Source organism: Leptosomus discolor, chromosome 1, assembly GCF_034619465.1.
Source record: "Leptosomus discolor isolate bLepDis1 chromosome 1, bLepDis1.hap2, whole genome shotgun sequence".
NCBI lineage: Eukaryota > Metazoa > Chordata > Aves > Leptosomiformes > Leptosomidae > Leptosomus > Leptosomus discolor.
Window position 1 is genome coordinate 123333226 of NC_141391.1, and position 4358 is coordinate 123337583.

Sequence of the window (4358 nt, forward strand, 5' to 3'; positions counted from 1 at the left end):
TCTACAATGAAAAGTTAATGGGGAACAGAGTCTACAGCAGGGGAAACGGAAGGAAAACAGAGGAAGGAAAGGAGAAGGGAGCTAAAAATGGAGAAAATCTAAATGATGCAATGGAAGAAGGATAGATGTCAGAAGGATCTACGTCAGAAAGGTAGTTTTTCAGTTCCATCTCTCATGAAAAGTTCACTGGCTCATAAGAATTGAGGTCCCTAACTACTACCACAGAGTTTCACAGGCAATGTGCAGGATTTTTCCTTTTTAAAATCTCCAAAATCTTGATTCAATCTCCCCAAACCCCTTCATGAGTACATAATATCCCTATAGACAATACACTACATGCACCTTCCTACAAGGTCAGTGCTATGTATGTGAATGCAGGAAGCAAGAGGAGGAGAATAGCAGCTAGAACTAGAAGACCAAACCAAACTCAGTGACTGCACTGGGTGTTCTTTCTCATGCCTAGTTTCCAAGTGGTAGCTGGTTCACCACAATTCCACCCAATGCTCTGCCTTTTTGTAGTTATTTTTCAAAAAATGTTCTCAAAGAACCTGCCCTTGATGGAAATCATGAGCAGGCAAAATATGCCTACAGATTCAGGCATTTGCCCTATTTGCTCCTCCTCCTTTTTCACCTACCCTCTTTCCACCTTCATTTTAAACAAAAGGCACTTGCACTTGCACCCTGTAAACTCAATAGCAAACTTATAACGGGTTCCAACGGAACAAATGCTTTTCAATCATAATAGAATACAGATGACACTTAGTATTTTATTTTACTGCTGTATTTTTTCCATCCCATGAAGCATTTTCCCTCCCCATCTTTTTTGTTGCACCGAATGACTAGTTTAATCTGTAATTAAACACAGTCTTAAACATGTAAGTTCTTTCCCTTCATGATATTCCTATTTTTGAGACTGATTTTCTTCACTGCCAAAACATTCTTATGCCAATGATTTTTTTTTGCATTATAATTACAGTTAGCCTTAGCTTGTACAAAAAGCACAGCAGCATCTCCTTCCAAAATCTGTTTTTAAGGAAAATAAGACAGCCAATAATAAGATTTTTTTTTTTTTTTTCCAAAGCAGTTCACGAGGGGGGGAATTTTCCAGCATGCTCTCAATTCTTGTTGACATAAGAGGCATTTGAAGTGTTCAGCCCTTCGGTTTCAACGCGTGCTCAATGTGTGCTCTGATACACCAAGTTTCTAAAATAATTAACACACCCCCCCCCCCTTCTTTTGTGTGGAAGTAAATCAGATTAAAAATAAAGGAGTCTGAAGCCTAGACAACACCCATTCCATCTTCACTGTTACCCCTTCTCTGGATGAGTAAGTGAAGGCTGGTTGGATCGCAATAGGTAACAGACAGGAGGCTTTTCTGCAAGAAGCATTATCCTTTTGCAAGTGTTTTGTTAAATATACTGCTCTGTTCCTGGCCATTTTTAGGGAGGCTATCAGGAACTTTAGTCTAATTTGTATATTCTTAAAGAGCTATCCCACCACAAGAAAATAGCAGCGATACAAAAAACCTTGAACGGTGCCCCTTGTGTAGCTAACTGGGAGTGTTTGATACTTCTGAAAATCAGACCACTTGTTCAGATACTGATAAAGACTAAAGAAGTAGTCAAAGTCTGATCATGTAAGACCCTGTCTGTGCCACATTGCTCCATTTTCTTCTGCAATGCCATCACAGGGATGCAGTTAAAGCCCAAAAGTATTTTTGACGAAAATAATGTGACTGTACTTGATAGGCCTATTCTCTCTAGCTGAAATTATATCACTGGCTTCATTAGACAGTGGGATTAGGCTTGTGTGGCTCTGCAAGGGCATATTTTGAATTTCTGCTAGCAGTGTTCTGGGACAAGTGACTAATAGTGCTAAACATTTTGGTTAATATTAGAGCAAACACACACTCCTTCTGACATGCCATTCAGGTTAAACTCATTCTCCTTATGTTCAACTTGTCTGATACTGTAATGTTAAGCCAAGAACTTATCTAAGTAAAAAGATTAAACATATCTCTGAGGAGTGCACAACATCATTACAGTTGAATCATGAGGTTAAAGTGTTGCACTGAGGTTGCTAAATATCAGATAGAGAAGAGACTGAAAGGACAAATCCTTACTCATTTAGCATATTTGCCCTATTCCACCTGCTAATGCAATCGGTATGTAAAGTGCATAGGAAAGGGGCTCTGCATGTTAGACGTTTCAGTACAAGTTACATAGCATTCTGCTATAGAAAGTCACGGCTTATTGTAATCATTCTTTAGGCTTGTTTTTCACTTGGGATTACAGGAATGTAATTCAAACATAAAGTGAGTTGCCAATAATTCATTCTTAAAGAACTCTATAAAGCTACGTGGCCAATAGTGTGGCCTCTTTCAGGAAAAATAATGGTCGGACATTTTGCATGAAATTATCATTTCATTAATGTGCTGATCGTTCCAAAAGCTTTCAGATTTAAGTATGAATTAAACAGTATCATATTGATCTTAGAGCTGTAGATACAAGCCTCATCACCTGCCATAGCATTACATTTTATTTGCCTCTGGAAACAGACTTGTGTTTATATATTTGATCATTAAAAGCCCAATGAAGAAAAGCACTTCATCACATGCTTAAGCTGTTTAGTGGAGCAGGGTCTAGGGTGGGCACTAAGCCTCTTCACTGCTGTGCATTTCAAAAGCAAGCAGACCAATTTTAAATCAATTAAGACGACATTGTAAGGTGAGACTGCATCAAAGAGTAATTAGACTGCACTGTTACTAGTTAACTTTAGGGGAACAGGGATATTTTCCAGCCTTTACCATCAAGTTTGTATGCATAAGCTAAATGTAATATTCCTTTAAGACAATGCATTCTACAGATGGGAAATACAGCCTAACATTGCTTTACAATTCAGTATAGTATTTTTTAGTCAGTCAGAAATGAGGGGTTTCTGCCACATTTTGCATTATGCAAGTTGTATATGACAATACTTATGTCTGAAGCTGCCAGAAGCATCCATAGGTGGGTTTTTATCCAACAGTCAGACTGAAGGTGTATTGGAAACAGATCACAAAATAATCTAATTTAGACATTAAGGATTTGCCTTAAGTGCCATCCAAATGAGATTCTTATGACCTCATGCCTGTTACCTATGATTCTTTTAGAAGGAGATGAAGATTTCTAGTGAAACAGTTGATAATAATCTCAGAAAAATCTATAGGTCTGTGTGAAAACTGTATTTTCTGTGAAGGCTGAGCTTCTGATGTCATTATGCAGCTCTGCTGGGTCTGTGTTTTCCAGGTGTATCTACCTTATGCAGGGTCTAAGCACAGCCAAGGGTGGGCAGGAGCCTAAATTCTACATCTACTTCTGCCACGGGTTAGTCCTTGTAGTGCTAATCCCTGAAAAACAAGTAGTTCCCTAGACAAGAAGACTAATGAGCTTCATTTCCTGTAAATTTATGGCTTGTGACTAGTTGGATTTGGATGTTAGAAAGATGAAAGAGCCACCTGAAGTTTTCCTTGCAGCTGTAACTTCTCCACTGGCTTCTTCCTCAGCGAGTGGATTCTTGAATGTCTAGTAAAGATTCAACTCTTCCTGCTTCCTCTTCCTCTCTTGCCAAAGGCACTTTTTCCTGTGCTCACACACCTATTTTCATATTTTTTTTTTTTTAGGAATGCCATTCCTATATTCTACCCACATCAAACTCAGTTGGAATTGGACAGTAGGTCAGAATATCCTAGTGCGAGTACAGATAATGCAGGAATAGAAGTCTTGCTTCCATAAAAAGGCAGCTTAGGTCTACAGAGTAAACTCACTGTCCTGTTCCAGAACCAAGGAGTCAGGAGCTCAGAAAAAATGCAAGTGAAGATTAGGTAAGTAGCACTAACATCACAACACAGGCTAAGAACTGGGACCCAAATTTGTAGCATGTAGCAGAACTGAAGAGACTGGGGCACAGATTTCTGCATGAAAATTTGACAATTTATCAACATCCATAACCAGCAGTCTTCAAAAACACTTGGGCTCAGGTGCTATCTTATCATGCTGTTTATTCCCTGGGGAATATGTTTCATTAAATAGAAATCACCATTATTCTGCCTGGAAGCTAAAAGAGTGGCAAGACACCATTGCCTTCACCTCATACAACTCAGGAACCATCAGACAGCTGCTGATGTGACTTTACACAGAAGGCAATGGAGGAGAAGATCTTCCTTTCCCCTCTCCTTCTCTAGCTCTCCAAAACTCACACTTCTCAAGTCAGCTCCTGAGCCACGTCCTCGTTCCCCCTCCACCTTCTGTGAATTATTTACCCTTCCTGTGTCTTAGGTGTCTCTTCTGCACAATGAAGTCAGTGTTACGCTAACACAA